General features: G+C 40.8%; 1 protein-coding gene and 1 pseudogene across 2 annotated transcripts in view; both read right to left on the minus strand.

The window, feature by feature from the left end:
- The window catches only part of LOC136399229 (zinc finger protein 432-like), a 60560-nt gene extending 58821 nt beyond the window's left edge, over positions 1 to 1739 (minus strand). For both annotated transcript variants that reach the window (XM_066374223.1, XM_066374222.1), the window contains exon 1: positions 1652 to 1739. The gene's annotated coding sequence lies outside the window, so the exon portion shown is untranslated. The remainder of the gene's footprint in view (positions 1 to 1651) is intronic.
- LOC136398214 (vomeronasal type-1 receptor 3-like) lies at positions 1447 to 15155 on the minus strand (annotated as a pseudogene).
- Between the last annotated feature and the right edge of the window lie 790 nt (positions 15156 to 15945).

A 15945-nucleotide genomic window follows, 5' to 3' on the forward strand; every position in this document is an offset into this window, starting at 1 on the left:
CACAAACAGCTGTTTACTCCAATCAGTCCGGTTTCCCTTCTTTCCTACCTTACAAGCCAATTCTTTTAATTTCTCTTATCCCTCCCTCTCCCTTTTTTCTTAAATCACCTCCTCCTCCAGTGTTTGCCCTCATTTTCACTGCACCCAACAAGCAACTACCCATCTCTCTCCCCTTATTGGAACAGGAATAGTGTCTACATTATCAGTCTGGACAGCAGAACTCCAAGAAAGGAGCACACCTCCCTATCCTCTTTCTCACCTCTTCTCAATTCATCTCCCTCCCTGCCTGACACAAGAGGGAATGTTGTTCTTCTGCGGGGAGGATGCTACCTTGGCCTTCCTACTACCTGGGCGGGAGCCTGTGCTTTAACACAGTGGTCCCCAAACTTTTTTGGGCCACGAACCGGTTTAATGTCAGAAAATAATTTCACGGACCGGCCTTTAGGGTGGGACGGATAAATGCACAAAATAAAATTATGCAACCGGCGTAAGAACTGGTATTTTAAAATATAATTGTTGAACTTACGAGACAAGCATCAAGAGTGAGTCTTAGACAGATGTAAAAGAGGGAATCTGGTCATTTTTTAAAAATAAAACATTGTTCAGACTTAAATATAAATAAAGCGGAAATAATGTAAGTTATTTATTCTTTCTCTGTGGACCAGTACCAAATGGCCCACGGACCGGTACGGGTCCGCGGCCCGGGGGTTGGGGACCACTGCTTTAACATACTTTTTTCCCAATGGTGATGTAGCCCTCAACAACCAGTCTCTCCCCATTCCAGGGATTCAGCAACTCTGGCACAGAAGGGCAATGCAGCTCACCCCTCTTTCATTAACCCTCAAAATAACTTCGGGTGTTGGGACAGGTTCAGGAGGACCAGCCACCTCTGTCCTAACCTCCCTTATAATTGTCACTGAAGTGTTCATTCTTGTAGGCTGCTGCTTCACTTACCACAAATATCACAATGAGACTTCAAACGGGGGGGGGGGGGGGCACGGGTGGAAAAGAGGGAGGCACAAAAAAAATGTATTCGCAAAATGCGCGAGCAATCCAATGTGAAGCAGAATTTAAACACCCAGAGGCGGCAAGCCAAGCACACCGACCGTCTGAGTTATCCGTTGGGGCTTTACTGAGACATTATTGTCAAATAAAAATAATGTACACTGAAGGAATCTATGAGATCCTTTGAAATACACATAGATGGAAATACTAGCACAATCAAGTTAATTAACACATCCCGCAGCTCACAATCAGTTCTACGTACGCCTGGGAAGAACACTCGGCACGTGAATCTGTGGTATATCCCGCGGCCAGAACTTTACGAGTGAGTTTGTACCCGTAAAAGAACATAACACAAACTCCTTCAGAACACTATTGGCTACTGACGAACGGAGACCTCACTTTCGGTTTTAAAAGTAAAAACGACGGAGAAGACGCGGTTACCTAACGAAGGGAAGAGCCGAGCGCAGGGAGCAGCCTGGGAGCCATTTTAACCCCCCACCCCCAAGGAAAGCGCCGGACTCTCGCGGGGACGCCTGAATTTCCACGGAGGATAGGACCGTCTGAGGGAACACGACGACATCCAGACTGTGTATAAAGAAAGGGGGCTGTGAAACGAAAATTTAACGTAAAAAAAACGAGAACTCACACTTCCTACTATGACCTTCCCAGCTAGTTCCCGGTCAGCAGAAAATGGCGCTCGGAGGAAAGAGGAAACGTCCTGGAGGCGTGGCCCGATTAGACTGCGCATGCGCACCAGGACATTACGAAAGCAGATAAAAGCAGTGTATGGGCGGGGTGTCCCGGGGAGGGAGCGACAGAGGGTGGTGTCTGTTGAGGCCAGGCATGCGCAGTAACGCTGAAAGGTGGAACTAAATCAAGAAGGTGCGGGAGAAGTATTTTACCTGACCTTTACAGTACAGCAATGGTTTTTTTCTAGGGTCAGGACTACCCCTATTTCATGGTCTTTCATGGTTGTGTGTGCACTAATTAAGCATTAGAATGTGGGCCCTGGTTCTTCAGGTTGTTAGGACGTCATCTGATATGCCAAGGTTGTGGGTTCCATCCTGCATGGGACATAAACAAGAAACCGCCAGTGAATTGTTTCCCTTCCACACTCTCTAAAATGAATTTAAAATTTTTAAAAAATATTAATTGTCCCATTGCACACTTGACATCAATTACCTTCAAATACCTTTGTAATAAACCTCTTTACAGCATAGTGATGAGGCAGGTTACAAAGAAGCTACTAACATTCCTTTGGAAGTAGAATGGGGAAACTGAGACAGATAACTGAACTGGCTGAGCAATTTACAGCCAAATACAAAAGGTCACCTCTCTAGATATAACATCTAGACCTCAGCTGTATTTGAGCTCCATTACAAATAAAGCAGCAAAACCAGCTGGGCTATGCCAGGACCAGCTGCATTGAATAATAACACCCTGGCACTGACTATTCAGTGAAAACAGGACCAAAAAAGAACCCACCAAGAAAAGCTGATGAATATTCTAGTGAGATCTTCTTCTAACTCAGTCTTTACAAACCCTAAAAACAAAAGGCTGAGAGCACTCTCTTTCTCCTACTAGCTCACCTTTTTTCCCCAACGGGCTTGCATCTCCTAAATTCTAAGACTAAGTGTTCCCATGAGACTTGCAGCCAGAAGAGGAATGAGCAGCGGCAGTTTATCCCCATCTAATTGCCTAAACCTCTCTTCGAGGTCTCCTTTTTGCTACTGTTCCAGTGCAGGGTCATTTCTATCCCATAAATTTTCTAGAGAGCCAAGGCAGAATGGCTGAGACTCTTGCGTGTACCTTCTTGTATTCTAGACCGTTTGGAAAACAGCTGTTAGGCTTGCTCACTTGCACTTTGCATGATTAGTGTGTGAGCACATGGCAGAGCCACATGTGCATAATGTATGTATATGTAAGACTACAGGTAATTGGACTCAGGGCAGTGTTTGGGAGATTGCAAATTGCATGCCTGCCACTGAGAGGGGCTGTTTTGCTGTTTGTTTGCCAGCTGTTCTAAGAACCTGTTTTCCCTTGCCTGTGTGCTCGCCCGCCACTGCAATGTAAGATAATAGCCCAATGCTTTATGGCTCTACAGTTCCACTACTGTCTGCTTGGTACCAATGTGAACCTGGCTGGCCTCAGCCACGAAAGGTCTCTATCTTAAATCCACAGTCACTGGCTTGAGTAAGTAAAGGTCACTTTTTCTGCTGGAACCTCTGGCACATATGAGAAAGCAATCAATGTACACCTAAAGTGTGCAATGAAGAATGATGCTTCTTATCTCTCTCCCTTCCTGTCTGTCTGTCCCTATTTGTCCCCTCCTCTGTCTCTCTCTATGTCTGACACCAAAAATAAATTAATTAATTAATAAAACTTCAATTCATCCCCAATCACACAGGAGAAGAGCCTTTCAACTCAATTCTAACCCCTCTTCTTTCTGTCTCTTTTTCTCCTGCAGTCAAGGCTCCATTGGAGCAAAGTTGCCTTGGGAGCCTTCAGTGGCTCCATGTCCTCCCACTCAGGCAGTAGAATGGCTCTGATCACAACGAATCAATACCCTAGATCAGTAGTCCCCAACCATTTTTGGGCCACAGATCGGTTTAATGTCAGAAAATATTTTCATGGACCGGCCTTTAGGTGGGACGGATAAATGCACCAAAATAAAGTTATGCAACCGGCGTAAAAACTGTGGTATTTTTAAATAAAGTTGTCAAACTTACGAGACAATCGCCAAGAGTGAGTCTTAAACGAATGTAACAGAGGGAATCTGGTCATTTTTTAAAAATAAAACATCGTTCAGACTTAAATATAAATAAAACGGAAATAATGTTAGTTATTTATCCTTTCTCTGTGGACGGGTACCAAATAGCCCACAGATCGGTACTGGTCCATGGCCCGAAGGTTGGGGACTACTGCCCCAGATGGCAGAATATCGACCCTTGTGGGCATGTCAGATGGATCCCCGTTGGACATGTAGGGAGTCTCTCTGCCCCCTTGCCTCTCATTTCGAAAAAATTCAAAAAAAGAAATAAACTACCTCTGGCCGGTTGGCTCAGCAGTAGTGCGTCAGCCTCACATGCAGAAGTCCTGAGTTTGATTCCTAGCCAGGGCATACAGGAGAAGCATCCATCTGTTTCTTCAGTCTTTCTCCTCTCCTTTCTCTCTATCTGCCCCTTCACCTCCCACAGCCAAGGGTCTATTGGAGCAAAGCCGGCTCAGGTGCTGAGGATGTCTCCATGACCTCTGCCTCAGGCAATAGAATGGCTTTGGTTGCAACAGAGCAATGCCCCAGATACCCTGAGCATTGCCCCCTGGTGGGCATGCCAGGTTGATACTGGTACAATGCAAGTGGAAGTCTGCCTATCCGCCTCTCTGGTTTTCAGTTCAGAAAAATACAAGTAAAATATAAAATTAAGAAATACTTAAAAATTAAAAGAAAAATAAAATAAAAATTGTTTTTTCAAAATATGAGGATGTTTACTTAGAAAGTCACAGAGGTAGAAGAGATGGTCTTTAGGTAACAACTTACAGAGGCAAAAGAGCAGTTAAGGTGGAAGGGAGACACGGGGACAGAGGTGTGCTCCCAGGAGAGAGTGCCAAAGAATTTTATTTTTAAGAGGCTCTGAAACTTTTCAGTTAGCATTGATTATATAGACAGCACGTTTGACAATCATATATTTTTGCATAGCAATAAAAGAGACACAGACTGGCCTCAGGTGGCGGAGTCAATAAAGCATCAACCTGGAATGCTGAGGTGGCCAGTTTGAAATCCTGGGATTGCCTGGTCAAGGTACAAGAAGCAACTACCAATTGAGGTTTCCCGCTCCTCTCCTCCCCTTTCTCCCCTGTCTAAAGTCAATTAATAATGTATTTAAAAAAAAAAGGGGGGAACAGCATGTTTGAATTTCTCTCATAACAATGTGTAGTGGCACACCTGACCAGGAGATGGCACAGTGGAGTGTTGGACTGAAAGAGGATCCAGATTCAAAACCCTGAGGTAGCTGGTTTGAAGCTTAAAGTTGGTGGCTTGAGTCCAATGTCACTGGATTGAGCAAGGGGTCACTCTGCTTTGCTGTGGCCTCCCACCCAATCAAGACACATATGAGAAAGCAATCAATGAACAATAAAGGAGCTACAACTAAGAATTGATGCTTCTCATCTCTCTCTTCCTCCTGTCTCTCCCTAGGTGTCTTTTTCTCAGTCTCTCTCTGTCTCTGTTGCAAAAAAAATCGATATGTCATATTATTGATTTTCAGTAATAACATGTTACTGTATTTTTCATAGATTCTTTTCTTAAGAATTGAGACAGTCATACCTGGTAGGTGCTAATTTTATTGTAATCTTACCTGTAGGGAACAGACACTTTTAAGGTTAGTAACTGTCAGAGCTACAAATCACATTCTGAAAGTCAGAGCACAGAATCTGGGTTTCTTTTTTTTTTGTTTAATGCTTTATTTATTACTTTTTACAGGGAGAGGAAGTGAGAAATGAGAATTATCAACTCATGGTGACTTCAGTTTAGTTACAGTGATACCTCGGTTCTCGAACATAATTCGTTCCGGGAGAACGGTCGAGAACCAAATTGTTCGAGAACCGAAACAATGAAACCCATAGGAAATAATGGAAACTGGATTAATTTGTTCCAAGCCCCAAAAATATGCCTATTTACTGGTGCTTTCTCACAAATAACGACTTCATTGATGCTGTCACCTGCTAACTCTTTTTCTTTAATGAAAATAAGAAGCAGCTTCTCCATTTCCTCCATTATCTGAGGCCTTTGCTTTGTTAACAATGTAACACCTTTGGCAACATTGGCAGCCTTTATAACAGCTTTATTCTTAAGGAAAGTTGAGATAGTAGATCTTGGCATGCCAAACTCAGCAGACAGATCTGAAACACGTGTGCCCTGTTCATATTTGGCAATGATTTCTTTTTTCAGCTCAATCGTTGTTCTCACAGCTTTCCGCTTACCTTTGTCTGCATTACCACTTCTGGCTTTCTTTGGACCCATGTCTAAGGGTTAAATTCAGTGTACAAAGCGTGCACAAAGCGTGAGTCTCTCCACAAAGCGTGAGTCTCACCACAAAGCGTGAGTCTCACCACAAAGCGTGACTCTCACCACAAAGCGTGACTCTCTCCACAAAAACGTGATTCTCTCTCTCCACAAAGCGTGACAAAGCGTGACTCACACTGATGACGCAGGCAAGGCGCGCTCGGCCGAATGAACGCCATTCGGCTCAACTCGGCTAATCTCGGACGTTCGAGTTCCAAATATTTGTTCGGATTCCAAGACAAAATTTTCTCGAATTTCCTGGTCGAATACCGATTTGGTCGAAAGTCAAGGCGTTCGAGAACCGAGGTATCACTGTATTTGTTGATTGCTTGTCATATGTGCCTTGACCCGGGGTTTTGAACCAACTCCCTCAGTGTTCCAAGTCTACACTTTATCCACTGCGCCACCATGGGTCAGGCACAGCCTGGGTTCTTAATTTTACCAAGTCTCTGCTCCCATATTATACATACCTCTTAAAACCTACCTTCTTGGCTTGGTAATTCATCCAAAATTCCTTCCTCAGTTAATATAAGTCAATATCATTATGAATAAATATATGCCATTATAGCAGACCATAGTTTATTAAATCTACACACTACTGTGAGATATTTGTATTTCTACCTTTTCATTTTAAAAGACAATTCTCTAGAAAAATTTGAACAACATTGCTGGGTAGTATCTATCTCAATGTCCTGTTATTGATACTGCACTATAATTTTGCTTGTGGAACAATTGGGGTAAACTGAGTAAAGGTACAAAAGATCCCCTTTGTATTACTTTATAAAATAATTTTTTGTTTCAGAGAGGAGAAAGAGAGAGAAAGGGGGACAAGCAGAAAGCATCAATTCCCATTTGTGCCCTGACCAGGTTAGCCCAGGGTTTTGATCCGGTGACCTCAGCATTCAGGTTATGTGCCACCACAGGTCAGGCTGTATTATTTTTTACAACTGCACATGAATCTATAGTTACCTTAAAAAAACTCCTATAAAAATATTTCTGAACCTTCCTGTGCATATATGTGTGTGTTACAATCACTTCTCTTTTTTTTTAATATATTCCAGAAAATAGAATTTTAAGTTAAAATTATACTTGTATTAAGTGCCTCTGATACACCTGACCCTGTGGTATTAGTACTTGGAATGACTGAAAGGACATAGTTACCTGTACACTGCTTACAACCCAGCGAGGAAGGGGACTCGGAATGGAAGAAGAACAAGGCAGCCTGGCGGTCAAGGCCAGTGGTGAATTCCAGGTGATGTGCCCTGACAGTTGCTAGGAACGAAGTCATTCTTGCCATGTCTGCTGACATCAGGTCATGACGCAATAATTCTAAATGCACAAGCTCTATGCGGAGACAAATAGAATTTTTTTTCCTTTTTATTTAAAAGACATTATTCATTATAGAGAGACAGACAGAAAGGGGGAGGAGCACGAAGCATGAACTGCCATATGTACCTTGAATAGACAAGCCTGGGGTTCCAAACTGGCAACATTAGAATGTGAGGTCGATCTGGCTGTGACATCTGTCACCCCATTGATTGCCAGGGTTGACTCAGCTGATCTGGCTGGCTAGTCGGGTGTCCCCTTCCTCCCTCCGAAGCTGCGGCTTGGTTGAAGAGGACAACCTTCCCCAACAGAGAAGAGGACCATTCTCAGGTCAAGGGTGCGTGAATAGCTGAGCTCCCCTGCTAGAACCTCCAAACACACTCTCAAATGGGCAACATCAGTGTTCCAGGTCGATTATCTGTCCACGGCACCACCACAGGTCAGGCTGGCTGTTTTTATTTATTTCTATATTTATTTAGAATGCTTTATATGAAACTTTTTAAAGAACCAATAATTGATGACTTTGTATATAAAATGCGTAAGTAGAAATGACAGCATAACCACATTCCTTTTGTTTGAGTAATAACAGACTTTTTAATGTATTTTAATAGAAAACTTCTCTTATTTTTAGTGAGAGGAGGGGAGGCAGAGAGACAGACTGCCACATGCACCAGGACTGAGATCCACACCACAAGTCCACTAGGGGCACAATGCTCTGCCCTTCTGGAGCCTTTGCTCCATTAGAACTGGGCTCTATTTTTAGCACCTGAGGAGGGGGCCACTGGGGTCATTCTCAGCACTGGGGGCTAATTTGCTCCAACCAATAGAGCCATGGCTGCAGGACCAGAAGAGAGAAAGATACAGAAGGGGGACTGGTTGAGCTTGAAACAAACTCCTCCCCTGTGTTCCCTGACCAAGAATCAAATTCAGGACATTCACTCTGGGCCAATGCACTACCAGTGAGCCAGCTAGCCAGGGCCAACACAGGATTTCTGTATATCATATTACAAATAAATGAGAAAAACTAATACCTTTGTTCAAATTTTTAAAATATATATGCTTAGCATGTTATAATCACAGTGATCTCAATCAAGAACTAATTGTGCTCTTGGTTCTTGAAATTAGCATAGCAGAGGAGAAACAGTCAAGATGGAGGAGTGCTGAAGGAGAAGCCAGTTTGTGCAGAGAGAAGGAAATGCGGAACAGAGGTGAATTAGGCTGGTGAGGTAGAAACCTTTGATTTAGGAATCCTCTGATGAGTCAGTGGCTTTTGGAGCCTGGAATGAAAAGGGAAGTGTTTTCCAACTGTGTATATTTTCTCACCCGCCGGGTGTGAGCTAGGATTAAAAAGGTAATGGCCCACTAGTTCTTGGCTCCGTTGTTTCATTACCTTCTGTCTGAATCAAATGTGAACCTGCACAGGCCAGGTGGCTGTGATGCTGGTTGTGGCTACTGGCTTTACAGGGGTGGTAGGGGAACCACTTCCTAGGCAAACAACAGCAAACAATGGATCCTACCAATGGTGTGAGACAATCTGCTATTTGTCATCTGCCACTCTGAGGGCAAGCACCCACAGCCTTACATAGACTTTACACACATACCGCTCCCCCATACTTATGCACCAATCAGGCAAAATACAAGTGAGGAAGAACTAATTGTAATTTTTATGTTGCTGTTCACATAGAAATATTTCTTTTTTTTTTTTTTTAATTTATTTTATTTTATTTTATTTATTCATTTTAGAGAGGAGAGGGAGAGACAGAGAGGAGAGACAGAGAGAGAGAAGGCGGGGAGGAGCTGGAAGCATCAACTCCCATATGTGCCTTGACCAGGCAAGCCCAGGGTTTCGAACCGGCGACCTCAGCATTTCCAGGTCAACGTTTTATCCACTGCGCCACCACAGGTCAGGCAAAATATTTCTATAAAGACTCAAAAAGGTCAAGAAACAATCCCTAGGATTTCCATGTGTATTGAGGAATATTTGAGATTTCTAGCCATAAGGGAAGACAACAAAATACATATAATAAACATTTATAAAAAAGGGATGATATCACTCTTTTTTCTTCTGTATAACTCTACAAGGCAGTTTCCTCAAAGTAGTTTACAAATGTAAGGCCAAGGCCACACTCCAATTCAAATCTGAACCCCCCTGGAGTGAGGTGAAGGCCCAGAAATGCAAAGGAGCTCAGGTGCAGGTTATCAAGGATTTCTTTTTGGTTTTCTTCTTTTCCAGGTGAGAGGGGAGACAGAAACACAGACTCCTGCATGGACCCCTACCTACCAGAATTTACCTGGCAAAGCCTGTCTGGACTTGATGCTCTGCCCATCTGGGACCATGGTTGCAACTGAGCTATTTTTAAAACCTGAGGAAGATGCTCCAGAACGCCATTTTTACTGCCCTGGTCCTATGTGATTGAACCAATTGAGCCATGGCATTTGGAAAGGGAGAGGAAGAGTGAGAAAGAAAGAAAGAAAGAAGAAAGAAAGAAAGAAAGAAAGAAAGAAAGAAAGAAAGAAAGAAAGAAAGAAAGAAAGAAAGAGAAAGAAAGAAAGAAAGAAAGAAAGAGGGAGAAAGAGAGAGACTGATAGAGATAGAAGTGTGCAGGGTAGGAAAGCACATGGTGGTTTCTCCTGTGTACCCTGGCTGAGAATCAAACCTAGGATATCCACAAGCTGGGCTGACACTCTACCACTGAGCCACTGGCCAGGGCCTAACGGAGAATTTCTCATCAAAGTAGAGAATTTCAAGTATATTCACAGATTACACTGGGGAACAAAAATTTTTTTGCATCCACAGAAACACTTGTTCTTAACCTAATTCAAGTGTGCTGATCTCAAATATGACATTAGTTTTTCTCTGTAAGCTACAGTTTTTTTGCAATTCAAGAATTTATGTTTTCATCTTATTGTAAAATTTTCAACATTTAGTTTAACATTATGAAGTATAATGTCTTCATGGGCATCATCTTTTTGAAAATACAATAATTTATATAATGCAGTAAATACACTAATACACTAAAAGATATGATTCCATCAGAATTTGTCTATAATTTTGAAATAGAATATATTAAAACACTTATTTTAATCACAAAATTTGTGCAAAATTATTTCAATTCTATTCAGGCAAAAATTTGCGTTTGTAGCTCTTGCATTTCTGTACTTGTTGAGGACAATCTCGTTTGGTGCTTCAGCATTAGTCTGCCATCACTAACAGCTCCAAGATTTTTGGGAAACTTATTAAGGTGACTGTTCAGGAAGATAATCTTAATGCTTATGTTACATCCAATGTCACGGAAAGCCAACAGCATCCTTTGAACCAGAAATTCATAGTTTTCTGCTTTTTTGTTGCCAAGAAAGTTCTTTGTAACAAAAGACTGCCATGCTGCTTTTTCCTCTTTATTCATCTTCCTGGCAAATTCTCCATCATGTATGAGGGTTTGAATTTGAGGTCCATCAAATACACCTGCTTTTATCTTCTCGAAAGACAAGGCAAGAAAACCAGAAATAGTATGTTGAAAGCATTCACTTTCTCTATTCAAAGCCTGAATCTACTGCTTCATTAAGCCAAGTTTGATGTGAAGTGGGGGGAAAAATGATCCTGTCTTGATTACCTACAGGTTCGTTTACAATATTTTGCATCCCTACTTCCAGAGCTTCATATTTCGGCCACTCCTTCAGTGTCAAATGTTTCTCCCGAGCTCGGCTGTCCCACAAACACAGAAAGCAAGGATACTTTGTGAAACCTCTCTGTTGTCCTAGCAAGAAATTTACTATTTTAAGATCCACACAAATGATCCAGTTATGCTCCTCATACTTCAGAAAGTCGAGGACAATTTTTAATGTCATTATAATCTTCTTGCAGATGAGTTGACTAACCAATTGGAACCACTGCATAAACGTTACCGTTGTATAGAAGAGCATATTTTAGACTCCATTTAGAGCTGTCAAGAAATAGCTGCCATTCTGTTGGACTATATATATGGTAACACCTAGCTGGCTGAGAAGACTATTGCTATCATGACAGTAAACAAAGTATTTGTCTTCGAAAAAAATGTCCACAAAAATTTGTTCATGCTTCCTGAAATGGGATACTTTAGCTGACGGTGAAGTATATTATTTCCTGAATCCTAGAGGTTAATAGCTCAGCTGCTTTCTTTGATAGTCTCATATCTCTTACTAAGTCATTCAATTTGAGTTGGCTAACTGCTGTGGGGTTAATGACTGCTTGGCATCAGAAGGAGATCCTTCAGATTCTACAACCATTTCCTCATGCATCTTACCAAAATACACTTGATCACCATGTTCACTGTCTTCATCCTTAAAAGAAATAAAACCATTCAAAACTGGAACCAGGAGTGTCTCAGAGTGTGGGATAGGTCATATTGCTGAAGGGATATTAGGATATACAATCATATGCTGTTTTTTCTTGGTATGGATCAGACAGAATAAAACAGATACTACTGTGGTCCTTAGGTTCACGCCAAACCATGGGAATACCAAAAGGCATTCCTTTGTGTTTTCTTTTTTTTCTTTTATTCATTTTTTAGAAAGGAGAGAGAGAGAGGAGAGAGAGAGAGAGAGAGAGAGAAGGGGGAGGAGCAGGAAGCATCAACTCCCATATGTGCCTTGACCAGGCAAGCCCAGGGTTTCGAACCAGCGACCTCAGCATTTCCAGGTCGACGCTTTATCCACTGTGCCACCACAGGTCAGGCCCTTTGTGTTTTCTTTTTGTTCAGTCATGGAGCACTTTCTCACAATTATGACACACAATACAAGGAGCCCAATTCTTGTCTTGATCGCCAAGGAGAACTTGAAAACAGGCATTATATGCATGTGTCACAAATGATGAAATATTGCGCCTTTGACGTTGAAGTGTGTAACAGCCACATATATAACCGAAGGTGTCAGGACTATTCTTACATTTATGCCTACTCAAAGAAGCCATGATTCAATCTTAAAACAAAATAAGAGAGTGTTTTTTATCAGATAATAATTTTTTACATTTAAAAGCAACTACAATTATGTAAAAGTGATGTTTGTAAAACATTAATTGCCTTATGGTTATGTTCAATCCAAGAATTGTTGTCTTTTAACTTCAATTTAAAAACCAATGCATGCCATTAACTGTAACAAAATGAAATTAAAATTGTATAAAAACTAGAACACGCACCAAAAAAACAAATTTCAGATTTGGAATCAGCGATGCAGAAATATATAGAAAAAGTTCTAAAACCTCATGCAACAGAAAATGAAAAAAAATTGTTCCCCAGTGTTACCAATGAAAACTAATGTGTCTTGCCTGAGCAGGTGGTTGTGCAGTGGATAGAGCATTGGACTAGGATGCCAAGGACCCAGGTTTGAAACCCTGAGGCCGCTAACTTCATCTCATCGTTATCCAGCTTGACACCAAGGTCCCCTGGCTTCAGCAAGGGGTCACTCCCTCTGCTGGCATCCCCAAGTCAAGGCACATCTGAGAAAGCAATCAATGAACAACTAAGGAGCCACAACAAAAAGCCCCGACACAAAATTGATGCTTCTCATTTCTCTCCCTTCCTGTTTGTTATCACTATCTGTCCATCTCTCTGTCCCTCTCCAAAAAGAAGAAAGAAATAGACCAAAATAATGTAAAGCATTTTCTCCAATCATAATGGTATGAAACTAGGTAAAATTTAGAAAAAGGAATCTGGCAGGGACACAGACACGGAAGTAAACAGCATTCTACTAAAATAATGTGTAAATTAACAAAGAAATCAAAATCCAAATCACAAATTTCTTGAGAAAACAAAAAAAAACCATAATCTGTGCCATGGGAAAGCAGTGCTGTTAACTTTTCAATGGTAATTAAATATTCTGAGAATCTGTTGAGACATGAGTGGATTTAATTGAATCACTCCTTACTTTTGGCAGAATGGTATTTTTATGCTCCTTTGCACTAAGGGTGTGTATCAATCTCTTTTTATGCAAATACCCTGTCATACACTTAGTATATCATTTTCTTCATAAAGCTTCAGAAACTTTTTTCTCAATTTAGAATGTGGAACTATGTTATCTAGGCAGGTATTTTCAATAAACATTTCTTTGTTCCATACAGTTCACTAGTATAATATTTAATGTACAGTATTTTAAAACTTGTTAATCTTTCTTCATACACATTTTTTATTTTGAACAGTTATCATTCTCTGAGGATGTAAGAAACCATATTCACACTTGGCAGTCATTGTCCATAATAACTAAAACATCATTTTTCCTCCAGCATCAACTAAGGCCACTTGCAATATAATACAGACACACAGAAACTCTACCCTGAGCTTCTTGGAGGAACATCCCACATAGATTCCTTTCAAGGCACTACCCTCTCTATGGGATGACCAGTAAATATTGACAAAGTTGCTATCTCTAATTAAAGACTACACACTCAAAGACCTTTCCAGTATCTCTACATTATTTCAGGACTGTTTTATTGTTCACAGGACTCTGAACTACTCCACTGCAACCATCATTAAAAAATAATCATGTGAGTACTTACATAATAAGTACTATTATGTAGTAAAACAAACATTATTTACTATTTATTGTAGCAGCAGAATCTCTGTTATTCAAAACTCTATGTGCAATGAGACCGAATACAATTATACTCATGATTCCTTGCAGAATCAGGAATAGATGACTAAAGAGAGTGAAAGGTACACAGTTTATATTCTTTTGACGAGATGCAGGAATGCAGAAACTGCGTACATCTTCCAGTGCACACAAAGGTGAACTGACTACAGTGTGGTCATGACTCAAGAGGACAAAGGAGCTGGCAGTTGAGAAGCATGCATTGATTAAGACAGAAGTGTTCATCAGCCACCTAGTGGTCTTACCAAAAATATAAATATAAATGTGAATAATGGAGGAGAAGGCATAAAAATATACAAAAATGGTCACCAGAACAAGGATGTATTGGATAGCTCTAATCTCACGGGACAATCTGGGAGACACATTGGTAACATGAAGGTGTTGGACCTGCTGGTTATGCCTGTACAGAATAGAAACCATGGTTTTCCTGGCCCAAGTCAGAGTCCCAAACACAAAACATCATGGGCAGATACGACTACTTTATATGGATTGTGTGTATCATTAGAGTAAACTTTAATGGAGCATATCCAAAGTTCACAGTGTTTGAGATGTTTTTGGTGTTCCATTTGTCAGTCACATACTCAGGAACTTTAATATTTATCATTATGTTCAGGATCCAGCAGAGGATATTTGAGGTGTTTGTGTATTTGGCAGCATTTGCTTTAAGCTCTACCCACTGAGATTCCAATGACTGATGGTGGTTGCCTGGAAGACACTCAAGAAGCAGATGGTGGCCATGCACACACTTCTGGCTACTTTCTGAATGCAGAAAACAAGTTTGCATCCAAAATCACTGAGAAAATATTTCAGACTCAATGCCGCTATTGTCTCCGGAAAACCCATTGAGAGAATGAGTTCAGAGTTGCTTAGTCAGGTGAATGACAATCAAATCTGCAGGCTTGGGGAAATAAGGGGGTGAGGGAAGGTATATTCGGTAGGACACTTGAATCTATGTAAACACAAATTAAAATCATAAATAAAAAAAGTCTGATGGCTTTTTCCTGTACCCAGTGTGGTAAAGGGACATATAATGACAGAATAGTGAGAAGTTCCCTAGGATTCCGATAAGCATCTGAAATAGGAAGATCATTGCAAATTTCAAACCCAGAAAGGTCACTCTCTTATGATCAGTATTTACATTCATATGAGAATAATTCTGCATAAATACATGACTGGAGGCTAATCATGGAAAATAAATTCAAAATTCACCACTTATCATTACTTTTTCCTAAATATTTTTAAAATATATATATATTTTTTAATTTCCAAGCTGAATGTTTAACATAATGCTTATTTAGTCAGTAGAATTTAAAAGTTTTTTATTTATTGATTTGAGAGACAGAGAGAAATATCAATATGTTGTTCCACCCATTCATGTATTCACAAGTTGATTTTTTTAAAATTTTTTTTTAAAGTTTATTTTTTTATTTATTCATTTTTAGAGAGGAGAGAGAGGGGGAGAGAGAGAGACAGAGAGGAGAGAGGAGGAGCTGGAAACATCAACTCCCATATGTGCCTTGACCAGGCAAGCCCAGGGTTTCGAACCGGCGACCTCAGCATTTCCAGGTCAACGCTTTATCCACTGTGCCACCACAGGTCAGGCCACAGGTTGATTCTTGTATGTGCCCTGACTGGATATAAAATCTGCAACCATGCAGAATCTACATCTGGATGATGCCCAAACCAACTGAGCTACTTGGCCAGGAGATAGTCTCTATTATTAACATGTTACCTATTTTAAAGTACTTAATATTTATAGGAGTATAAGATAGAATTTAAGAGTATTCTTTCTTAATAGACAAAAAGCATTTCACTAAAGGAGCTTATACAGCTCATTTAAATATTGCTACAGTCAGGATTTGAAGCTGGGGAGCCTGGTTGCAATAACATTAGTGTTTACCATTGTGTTGTATTGTCCTAGCAAAGAGGCTGTG

This window comes from Saccopteryx leptura, chromosome 3 (assembly GCF_036850995.1).
Source record: "Saccopteryx leptura isolate mSacLep1 chromosome 3, mSacLep1_pri_phased_curated, whole genome shotgun sequence".
NCBI classification, from domain to species: domain Eukaryota; kingdom Metazoa; phylum Chordata; class Mammalia; order Chiroptera; family Emballonuridae; genus Saccopteryx; species Saccopteryx leptura.